The sequence below is a fragment of the Gymnoscopelus microlampas genome, assembly GCF_963454915.1.
Source record: "Gymnoscopelus microlampas genome assembly, chromosome: 9".
Lineage (NCBI taxonomy): Eukaryota > Metazoa > Chordata > Actinopteri > Myctophiformes > Myctophidae > Gymnoscopelus > Gymnoscopelus microlampas.
Genome location: NC_139946.1, coordinates 19,799,068 through 19,811,515, shown reverse-complemented (window position 1 = coordinate 19,811,515; position 12,448 = coordinate 19,799,068).

The window sequence follows — 12,448 nt, the reverse complement described above, 5'->3', positions numbered from 1 at the left end:
AAGCATGGGAGGGTCTCTGGAGAGATAATCTGGGAACCCATTCGGTAAAAAAAAAGAAAAGAAAAAAAGACAGGAACTTGGTTTGGCTCCTCCCCTTTCTTAGTCCACTTCCTCCCCGGGTACTTCTGTGTTTATTCCTACTAACAACATTACATGTTTATGGCAGTGGTGCTTATCTGTCTTGAGCGATTAGTAGAGAGATGACACTCCCATGCAAGAGGAAGTTTTTATGGTAAATGTTAATTGTCTGCATTTCTATAGGCTACCTCCTCTATCTAAAGCGCTTTACAATATTTGTTACATTCACACACTGACGGCAGAGGCAACCATGCAAGGCACCAACCAGCTCTTGGGATTATTTAAGGGTTCAGTCAGTGTCTTGCTCAAAGATACCTCAACACAAGGTCAGGAAGATACATCAAACCAGGAACATTCCAGGTCACAGACAGGCGCTATACCTTCTGAGCCACTGCCATAAAAGTAAAGCTTAATTCATACTTCTACATCACATGAGGGCGTTGCTTACCAAAAAGAACAGATCTACTAGCTAACAACGCGAGTACAGTAGGCTTTAGTTGGTGCAGGGTGTCAAGAGGTGCATTTTATTTAGACAGGATGCTAGCAAGACAGGAAATGGAATGGAGGACATAGAGGGAGAGGCATAGATATAGAAACCTAGATACCTCATTGGCCTCTGCAGTTCGTTGGAGCGACCTGTTTCGTATGGTGGCCGCCATATTTCCGGGGTAACGGGCACTGGCCAATCACAGCGTGTTGACTACTGGACAATGACAGCGCGTCTTTTCCAGGACTTGTCAGAATCTAGTTGTCCCGCCCCCACCTGCCTCTGAATGGCCTACTGAACGCCCCTTCTGCGACGCACGCGGAAATTTCCAGCTGCCCCCCAAGAAGCGGAAGCGCACCCACTATACAGACGCTTCAGAGCCAGAGGAGGTGTCTACCTTTATATGTCTATGGGGAGAGGGACATAATGTCTTTGGGGGTTGTTGTCATATCAAAGATGATGGAGCCTCCTCTGGAGACTGAGAGTATTTACAGGAAAACGTAATCCATTTAAAAACCACCACAGTAAGGTCACAAGGTCATTATGTACGACACCATCAACAAACAATAATACACGTTTTCCCTCTTACGTGAGGCTTTTCCTAAGGGGGAAGTGGATAGCATGATTCACACAGGGGTCTGAATTTAATGACGGAAGGGCATGCATGGAGGTGGTTATTGTGTGCCAAGGTAACGTTAAGGTGGTGGTCAGAGGTAGGAAGACAGCATGCACTGTGACCTTGGTGCCAGAATGGTGTCCAAATACCAGTAAATGTGGATAAACAAGCACATACCAAAATCCCCTGGACTGTGATAAGCCCTAATCACCATGACATGGCAAAAGCGTATTGTGACAGGAAATGCTTCATTGATGGATTGGAAGATAAATGATCATGAGTGTGTATAAAATTAGCCCTAGAATGGATATGATATTACATACATTTCATGTATTCCAGATACACACAGCCATTGATCACCCCTACGCCCGCCCGAGTAGCAGACTAATCGTGGCAGCATTTAAAGTTAATTGCTGCGACTTGGAGTCAGATATTGTCCTTTAGTTTCATATCCATTTGAAAGTTGTCAGAAAATGTGTGTTTAGTAAAATATCGCCACTTCTCCACGAGCTTCACACAGACATCATTTGATCTGACTGCGACGGGGCCCGAAAACAAATTCATAGTCCAGCAGTAATTTCGGGCCTTGTCGCTGGCAGAGCGACATGTTGTCCGTTTGAAACTCGTGGAAAATGTTTTCTGCCAGAACTTTCAGATGGATATGAAACTAGAAGACAATATCTGACTCCAAGTCGCAGCAATGAATTATTGAGTACACACAACTTTAAATGATTCTGCTCTATGGCTGTGTATCTGGAATACATGAAATGTATGTCATATCACAGCCATTCTAGAGCTAGTATAAAACATAATGTTGGGGTGTATGAGGGAGAGATTCGGACCACTGCTTGCTCGCAACATTGATATCACCACCCCTAGGTGGCAGTTTGACACGCTCAATGCCTCAACGAGGAAATTGCAATGTTGGGTGGGCTTGGTGGAAATGTAATGCTACAGGGTTTTAGAAATCTTTGTTTCTGATGTCACTCCTGTGTTCAGAGATTCTGGTTTTTAAGGGTCTCAACCACAAAGTCTTATCAATGTATGCAAGGCAAGCCCAGTACTCCCTATGGTTCACCCCTGCATGCAACATGATATATGAATTGCATTGGTTCTTGTTGTGACAGTGATACTGTCACAGTAGTGAGAATATGATATCACAACATGTGCCTGTGCAATCAGTCATGAAGTACGGGTGGTATTACAGTAGTTGTAAAGTTAGTGTAAAGCATCATAATATGTGAAAGTTATTAACCTTGTGCTGGTGCAATAAAAAACTTCTTATTTTTTTATTTGAATGAGTGAAGAAGCATGTTCAAACAGGGCAGAAGTGCTCAATTGAAGAATATACCATTTGGTGGATGCAGTGTCTCACGATTAATAGATTCACTGAATTTTGTGCTAGAAAAACATTGGCTATCAGAAACTTAACCAGGCACATACAGTATGTAGGGGAAAGTACTGTAAGTATATAGGGAGGTGAACAAATATGTACTAGAACATGGGCCTGTATTGTTGAAGGAATGTACTGTAGCTGACTGTAGTTTAACATGCCATTTGATAGACTTTTACAGTTCTGCTATAAAGTTTTACAATGGGTTGCTAATTTGCATTTGACCTTTTAAAGTTTATATCTGTTCAAGGTTTTGTGTGAGTATTGGCTGGGAAGTCTTGTGAAGTTGGCTTCACAAGATCTTCTTGGCTGTAGATTTCCTCTACCTGTCGTCACATTATTATCTCCACCAGGGGGAAGGCCTGGGACTGAGATTATTTTGCAACTGTCTGTCTGTGTATGTATGTGTGTGTGTGTGTGTGTGTGTGTGTGTGTGTGTGTGTGTGTGTGTGTGTGTGTGTGCGTGCGTGCGTGCGTGCGTGCGTGCGCGCGCGCGCGACCTTTTAAAGTTTATATCTGTTCAAGGTTTTGTGTGAGTATTGGCTGGGAAGTCTTGTGAAGTTGGCTTCACAAGATCTTCTTGGCTGTAGATTTCCTCTACCTGTCGTCACATTATTATCTCCACCAGGGGGAAGGCCTGGGACTGAGATTATTTTGCAACTGTCTGTCTGTGTATGTATGTGTGTGTGTGTGTGTGTGTGTGTGTGTGTGTGTGTGTGTGTGTGTGTGTGTGTGCGTGCGTGCGTGCGTGCGTGCGTGCGTGCGTGCGTGCGTGCGTGCGCGTGTGTGTGTGTGTGTGTGTGTGTGTGTGTGTGTGTGTGTGCGTGCGTGTGTGCGTGCGTGTGAGAGAGGGGAGCTAATCTACCAAACCGCTTGACCAATCAGCATCAAACCTTTTGTGCATGCTGCCAGCTGCAGAAGGAGCAGGAAGAGACTGCTTTCCAAATTGTTCACATCGACCTCATGGTGCCACTATACCAGCCCTCTTTACATTTTGGCCTATAACTCTTGAACGTTTGGTCGTACAAAGAAGATTTATTTTCCCCTGGATTTCTTCAGACAGACAGACAAACAGACAGACAGACAGACAGACAGACAGACACTGGCTGACCGTGTTAGAAAGCTAAGATGCAGTCATAGGTAATCACAGACAGATGAACAGAGCACAGAACCAAGAAACAAAGTGATAGACAGGCAGGCAGACAGTCCATGGACAGACAGGCCAGACGACACCCAGGCAGTGGTGGACAGGCAAAAAGGCAGACTGACGGAGAGACTGATGGAGAGGCAGACAGACGAAAGGAGCAGACAGGCAGGCAGACAGACAGACACACACACACACAGACAAACACATGGATTCTAGAAGACATAGCTCCATAGTCAGAGCTGCTTCCCTGTGCTCTATGTTGGAGGTGTTGCTGCAACAGTTTACAAGGCACAATTGACCATGTTCATGGGTGGGAAGTCGGAGAAAGTTCTCTGTCAATGAGCTAGCGACTCCTACATGTTGGTCAGGCGCCTGTTCAACAGGGAGTTGAACTGGGAGTCTGCATGTGTCAGGCCTTCCTGGTAAACTCACAAACTTTTTCATATCAAGGACCCCCAAATTAATATTAATGTGTATTTGGCCGCGACCCCCATAGGGAAATATTTTGTGCCAGGAACCACTATACAAGATTTATATTTACTTTTGTTTCAAAAAAGTAAAAAAAAATACTCAAACGTTTTCAAGATTATTTGAAAATAGCTGATCTACGAGCTTGTAGATCTGCTATTTTCAAATAGACGATGTATATAGGATTAAAGTGGTTGAACTGATTTTGATGCAATATTAACTCAAGGGCCCCTGGAGGTCCCTGAACCCCACATTGAGAATCACCGTGTTATACCATTGTGACTCAGGTCTCTCTAAGTGCGTGCCAGTAATGTCAACACTTTGCATTTGGAAGGTTACCTATCTGCTCTTAACATGTTAACATGCTGCATGTGTGAAAGATGCGTGCTTCACTGAGCGCCGTGGTTTTAACACCTCTGTGAAACACTGCGAAGGGACCAAAAGTGAGTAAGTACCGTGACATTGTGGTCAGCTTAGGTTCCCAGAAGCTTGCTCGCATTACTTAGAAAAGTGGAGGGATTTTTTTTACACACTAGTGTGGTTAACACTATTATCTTCACAAACCCTGCACATCACTATGTAGACATAACTGTTGCATGCAACACAATAAGGCCTCTCATTTCAAGTGTCATTGGTCATTTCCCATCCCAACAACAGTACCCTCTTTTTAGTGTTAAGGACAGTTTGCACATTTGCATGTCAGTTTGCTTTGATACACAATGAAAAGCGTATCACAATATAAAGTGTAGATCAGCTAACACAGGGAAGCTGTCAGAACTATAGTGTGTATAGTTTCAATGTAGACTGATGATTTTGGTTTACGTATGAAATAGTTATTCTTAGATTATTGGTTTACTTATGTACAGTATTACTTCATTTTAGATTAATATTTCTATGCATTTGATGTATTATTGATGTATTATCTTGTGTCCTTGCTTACTGTAAATCGCTCTGGATTAAGAGCGTCTGCTAAATGCCTAAACTGTAAACTGTAAACTGTAAAGTGGGGTGATACTGTAGATGCCATAATTCAAATGAAATGGCAAATTTGAAAATTAAATTGAAATAAGATAAATGCTTTTTAATCTTCAGGAAATTAAAGCATTATTTGAGACAAAAATCAATGTAAAATGCAATAGCGTTTACATTTAATCTACAGGTGTGCTCATTCTATGACGGAATTAAAACGATAAATAAAAGATCATTTGATTTTCAATTTCCAAAAAATGCCCCGCTTAATAGTGGACAATATTAAAATGAAAAGGCTATTTTGAAAATGTAAATTAAATAAGGATAAAGCTTTTTAACCAATAAATGCATTTTTGAGACACAAATGTATGTATAATAATTCAATTCAATACCTGAAGATGAAATGTAAATGCTATTGAATTATACATTCATTTGTGTCTCAAAAAATGTATTTATTAGCTTAAAAAGCATTAGCCTTATTAATTTACATTTTCAAAATAGCCTTTTTATTTGAGAATTGTCCATTATTTAGTGGGGCACTTTTTGAAAATGTTAAATCAAATGACCTTTTATGTATTGTATAATTTAAATTCTGTCATAGAATGAGTACACCTGGAGATGAAATGTCCAGGTACAAATGGAAAGGCAAAAAAATGAGGGCAGAGCCGGGAATATGCAGTGCGTGGAAAGACGACATTATTCACTCCATTGTCTTTTAGGGTGTAATTTCACAGTATATGCGTTTTATGATTGTTCATCAATGTGAGTGAAGCTGCTCCTTCTGGTGACATGGGGTTACATGTCACCATTTTGGTATCGGCTCAATCACGCTTGGCTCACTGGAACTTCGAGAGGACGGGCAAAAAAAGAATACCTCCAAGTGTCGGGCACCTGGTACCAGGTACAAATGGAAATGCAAAAAATTGAGGGCAGAGCCGGGAATATGCAGTGCATGGAAAGGTGACATTATTCACCCCATTGTCTTTTAGGGTGTAATCTCACAGTATACAGTATGCGTTTTACGATCGTTATCAATGTGAGTGAAGCTGCTCCTTTTGCGCTCTGGAGGCCCGAGTTGAACTCAAAACAGAAAAGTTATATTTTTGCTTCATTTGTTTCGGTTCCATAGAATTTACAACTACACAATAAATCGACACAGATTTAAAACTAGAGTTTGATGGTAACATTTTTAACAGTTTAACAGAGGACTCAAATCATGGTTATGATCAAATCAACAGTGCTCACTTAAATAGATTCTGACTGGTTCTTGGAATGATTACTGTATTTGCTTTTGTTTCACAGTTAATGTATTGGGTCAGATTTTATTCGCTGTATTTGAGTTGTGTTAGATTACTGTTATTATATGTAGAAAAGCCTCCAGTGGACAGGTGTTGAATATTAGCACTCATGCATGTCAAATAAAACAAACATATTCATCAACTAGTGAAATAAATGAATAAAGTCTGAATACGCAATTACTCTGTCGCTTTGGTGTAAGGTTGTTAAACCTGGAAACAAACACATTGAGCAAACTTTCACTTTAGCATTCGTGCACAGCTGGCTCAGTGTGGTTAACACATGGTCAAACAAGGACAGAATGTTTTTAAACTGCACCATAATTCTTGGTATTATCTTCACAAACCCTGCACATCACTATGTAGACATAACTGTTGCATGCAACACAATAAGGCCTCTCATTTCAATTGTCACAACCAAGTGTCATTGGTCATTTTCCATCACAACAATACCCTCTTTTTAGTGCTAAGCACAGTTTGCATGTCAGTTTGAACGTTTGCAAAACAGTTTGCACGGCTTTCCACCGCATGGACAGTCTGGTGACATGGGGTTACACGTCACCATTTTGGTATCGGCTCAACCACGCTTGGCCCCGCTGAAACTTCCAGAGGACGGGCACAAAAATAATACCTCCAAGTGTCGGGCACCTGGTACCAGGTACAAATGGAAAGGCAAAAAATGAGGGCAGAGCCGGGAATATGCAATGCATGGAAAGATGACATTATTCACTCCATTGTCTTTCAGGGTGTAATCTCATAGTATATGCGGCCTGAGTTGAACTCAAAACAGAAAAGTCATATTTTTGTTGAGGTCCCCCCGGCCTCCCCCATTGTCCAATCAGATGAGTTAAAAATTAACTTAATTTCTGTTCAGTGTTGTAAAATGTCTCTATATTTCTATGTACAGAGGACCACAATGGAAATAAGCCTTTGGGCTTTATTATGTTTTTATCCTCTGTGTTGACTGCATGTCGGGAAGTGCTAATGAGCACTTTTCTGTACAATCACCAAATAAAATCAACCAATCAATCAATCAAATGTGATTGACCGGTGAATTTCTACTTTGTACATTGTAGTGTTTTATATTTGTTGATGATATTGTACTTTGGTGTTATTTTGATGCTATGTTGATGAATTTAATACATAGGACCAATGGAATGGAAAAAAATCCCCAGGACTTTTTTGTGTTATCCTTTTAGCTCACATGTCTGACTGTACCTCGTACTGTTTTCATTTCTGTCTAATAAAGTATTCAATCAATCAATCAAAGTCTGTGCCATGGTAAAAAGAAATGTTTTAAATGTCGGCCCGACCGTCCCAGTGGCCAGAGAAGCAGATGGTGGTGGCGTGTGCGCACACTGAGGGTCTGCACAGGAAGCCAGAAAGGAAGCAGCTGCTTTGACCGCACTGCTCCACTTACTACAAGCCTAAAGTCTGAAGCGATGTTTCTCAACATGGGGTCCATGGACCACCAGGGGTCCAAATGGCAGCGAGCTGGTAGCATGTAGCCCAAAAAGTAGGCAGAGAAGTAGCTAACAGAAGGGTGTACAACGATCTGGTGATGGGTGGAGAGAAGATGAGGGTTTCAATACTGTGAGGTTGATGAGTTTATGGCAGGCAGGTGCGAAAGGTGGGAAATGAGGAGACTAGGAGAATAAAAACAAGAAGTCAGGGAACACACAGCTACATAGACAGACAAGGGACAAAAAAGATCAACACAAATAAACACTGCTAAACAAGGACACGCAAAGGGGCTGTGATGGAAACGAGGGATGTACCACAACACAGACGCAAGCACGCGCGCACGCACGCACGCACGCACGCACGCACGCACGCACGCACGCACGCACGCACACACACGCACACGCACACACACACACACACACACACACACACACACACACACACACACACACACACACAGAGCTCTCAGCACCTATCACCATCCATAGGGGGGTCAGTGGAGAAACACGTTCCTTGGCGTCACTTGAACGGTGTTCACTCTCCATTCCGACATCTCACCACTCCGACTAGTGGCTTCCGCGTGCGGTTAGGGTTAGGGTTAGGGTTAGGTATAGGGTTCGTCAACGTCGGAAAGGCGACATGTCGGAAAGGAGAAATGCACCCCACTTGAACAACAAGCTGACCTAGCTGACCCTCTACAGTATGCTGTTCTTAGTGAGGAGGCTGACTGTCCTTCAGCACCACGGAGGTGGAGATCATGCACAGCTGGCTCAGTGTGGTTAACACATGGTCAAACAAGGACAGAATGTTTAACTGCACCATAATTCTTGGTATTATCTTCACACACCCTGCACATCACTATGTAGACATGAATGTTGCATGCAACACAATAAGGCCTCTCATTTCAATTGTCACACAACCAAGTGTCATTGGGCATTTCCCATCACAACTGCTGTGTGTGGTGCCTGTGCTTTATCTTTTTTAATTCCCTGTATTTGATTAGTGCTATGTAGAAAAGCCTCCAGTGGACAGGTGTTGAAAATTAGCACTCATGCATGTCAAACATATTCATCAAACCGTGAAATAAATGAGCAAAGTCTGAATCCACAATAACTCTGTTTGTCTCTTTGGTGAGGCCTCTCATTTCAATTGTCACAACCAAGTGTCATTGGTCATTTTCCAACAATACCCTCTTTTTAGTGTTAAGCACAGTTTGTATGTCCGTTTGCACGGCTTTCCACCGCATGGACAGTCTGGTGACATGCGGTTAAACGTCACCATTTTGGTATCGGCTCAACCACGCTTGGCCCCGCTGGAACTTCGAGAGGATGGGCACAAAAATAATACCTCCAAGTGTCGGGCACCTGGTACCAGGTACAAATGGAAAGGCAAAAAATGAGGGCACAGCCGAATAAGCAGTGCATGGAAAGACAACATTATTCACTCCATTGTCTTTTAGGGTGTAATTTCACAGTATTTGTGGGCTCGCTGCAGCAGGAGCGAGCACACTATAGATATCTTCACTATTTATTTATTCTCCCCCAAAAGTATGGCACCTAACTACTCCCACATACTTTCACTTAGAAACTCCATTCAAACTTTAAAAAATCCAGCTTACTGTGGACATTTGGACACTTTAAGCACCCAATGCATTTCCAATGGGTTTTGCTAGTGGGGAGAGAGAAGGACAGAGGAGAAATGCCCTGTGTTTTCACTGTGTCACTGTGGCCACATTTTTTACACTACAAATATTTATGTTACATCACCAAGTTCGCACAGGTCTGCTCTGATTTAATCCAAAGATCTAAGCTGTGTGATGTATATATTTTGAGTTAAGACCATTAATATCTACCCATGTCTCTTCACACTCTAGCAATCATTACACCTGGTGAAAGCTAGCCTGTCATTCATTGGCTGCTCAGTGGTGCAGCAAAGTAACTAAGTACATTTACTCAAGTACTATGCAAGTGTTTACAATGCACAATACAATTTTGAGGTACTTTTACTTTACTTTCTATTTTTGTTACCTCTACTCCACTAGAGTAACCTACAGTAAACACACACAGTCGATCTACAATGTGACACATTATGAGCTTGTAGATCTGACTTTGACTTTGGTACTGAAAGTATATTTTGATGCTAAAACGTTTGTACAATGCAAGCTCCAACCCCCCCCCCCCCCCCCCCCACCCCCCCACACACACACACACACACACACACACACACACACGCTCCAATTTAGCACTAATGGTATGTATGGTCAATATAACCCCACACAACTCCCCCCACCCCCACACCCCATTCTCACACACACACACACACACACACACACACACACACACACACACACACACACACACACACACACACACACACACAGTAAACCATCGGAAATAGCTAATCTACATGCTCACTGGAGCTAGGGGGGAGCACCCCACAGGCCCACACCCATCACTCCCACCCACTATACCCTCCATCATCTTACTACCATCAGCTATGCAAGCAGGTGCGTAACTGATGACAATTAGGAGAATGATAACAGGTGCTCCCAATCTGATCAACCGGAGGCAAGTCTGCGCCCACACACAACACAAAGACAGAGATACCATGTCAAACTGAATTTGTACTTTTTATAACTAGTTTCTTGCCTTTAAGGCGAGCCCACATTGTTTCTTAAGAACAATATTTTATAGTTTCTGTTCAGTGTTGTAAAATGTCTCTGGAAATGGAAATTTCCTTTATTTTGTTTTTATCCTCTGTGTTGACTGCACGTCGGGAAGTGCTAATGAGCTCTTTTCTGTACAATCACCAAATAAAATCAAACAATCAATCAAATGTGATAGACTGGTGAATTTCTAATTTGTACATATAGTTTTTTTTACTTTGTACAATGTAGTGTTTTATATTTGTTAATGATATTGTATTTTGGTGTTACTTTGATGCTATGTTGATGAATTTAATACATAGGACCACAATGGAAACAAATCCCCAGGACTTTTTTGTGTTATCCTTTTAGCTCAAATGTCTGACTGTACCTCGTGCTGTTTTCATTTCTGTCTAAAAAAGTATTCAATCAATCAATCAAGTCTGTGGAAAACTTTTTTTTTTTAAATGTCCGGCCCAGTTTGACCTGGAATAGACTGGTCGTTCAGCAGTCGGCCCGACCGTCCCAGTGGCCAGAGAAGCAGATGCAGCAGCTGCTGTGTGTGGTGGTGGCGTGTGCACACACTGAGGGTCTGCGCAGGAAGCCAGAAAGGAAGCAGCTGCTTTGACCGCACTGCTCTATGCTTACTACAAGCCTAAAGTCTGAAGCGATGTTTCTCAACATGGGGTCCGTGGACCACCAGGGGTCCAAATAGCAGCTGGTAGTCCATAGGGGAATCAGTGGAGAAACATGTTCCTTGGCGTCACTTGAACAACAAGCTGACCTGGCTGACCCTCTACAGCATACATGGGGAACTGGCGGCCCGCCACATGCGGCCCCCACCTTCACTTAATGCGGTCCGCAGGTTAATATCAGAATACTGATATATTATTGATTTCAGCTGTTACAATTCCAAACATGCAAACATGACCCACTTTAATTACTTCAGCAGTGTGTGTTTGATGCACTGTTTACTCTACTTTATTGTTATTAAGTGTGGACACTAATTTAATTATCGTTATAATTGTAGTTTAGGGGCGGCCATAGCTGAGTGGTTAGTGAGCCCGCCTAGGGAGCCAGAGGCATTCCAGGCCAGGCCAGCATATGTGTCGATGAAATGAAATTTGTCCCTGAGCAAGACACTTAACCCCCAATTGCTCACAGGTTCTCACTGGAAACAAGCCCGCAAGGACTTTCATGAACGACCTGTTAAAAGGAATTATCCTTATCCTAGTTATCGTGGTCAGTGTGAATGGCACCTAAAGATTGACCTGTTCTTCCTTGTCAAAGGGTTTGTAAACCGTGTGTGTGTGTGTGTGTGTGTGTGTGTGTGTGTGTGTGTGTGTGTGTGTGTGTGTGTGTGTGTGTGTGTGTGTGTGTGTGTGTGTGTGTGTGTGTGTGTGTGTGTGTGTGTGTGTGTGTGTGTAGGCCTGATGCATTGAACTCTGGCTGGGATGACTCAGAGCCTGCAGTGTGCTACCGTGCAGTAAGCACCACAGTGTATAACGCACTAGCATTGATCCTAAAAAAGTGGATATTTCAATAAACATGCTCATCAAGACTTACGTTTTGCATCTGTTTCTTGCATTCCACCAAGCAGACTAAAACACATATTAATATGATACACTAACTCCTTACATACATAATCATACTGCAGCTGACATAGAAAACAGAACATTCTCTCTATTCAGTGATGGCACAGATGGTGGTTGCAGAAAGGCAGGTGTTCTTTGCAAGCCATAGGGGTTATGGTTAGGTGGAAAGTGGCACCTCTGCCATACATGATCTACAGGCTACTCTCTGACCACATCCTCTGCTGTCCTACACACCACTGGTTCTCAACGTCTAGACCCTTGCCTGTCTGTATCTCTGAGAGTTAAATAAGCA